The sequence below is a fragment of the Lupinus angustifolius genome, chromosome LG08 (assembly GCF_001865875.1).
Source record: "Lupinus angustifolius cultivar Tanjil chromosome LG08, LupAngTanjil_v1.0, whole genome shotgun sequence".
In the NCBI taxonomy this organism is placed as follows: domain Eukaryota; kingdom Viridiplantae; phylum Streptophyta; class Magnoliopsida; order Fabales; family Fabaceae; genus Lupinus; species Lupinus angustifolius.
In genome coordinates, this window is record NC_032016.1 from 3,680,563 (window position 1) to 3,680,771 (window position 209).

Sequence of the window (209 nt, forward strand, 5' to 3'; positions counted from 1 at the left end):
AGGATGAGGAATTGGAGGAGGAGGATGAGGATGAGGATTAGGAGGAGGACGAGGAGGAGAAGGATGAGGATAGGATGAGGATGCGGATGAGGAGGAGGATGAGGTCGAGGAGAAGGTCGAGGAGGAGGATAGGATGAGGAGGAGGAGGAGGATGAGGTTAGGATGGATAAGGGTGGGGACGAAGATGAGGATGAGGATGAGCATGAGGA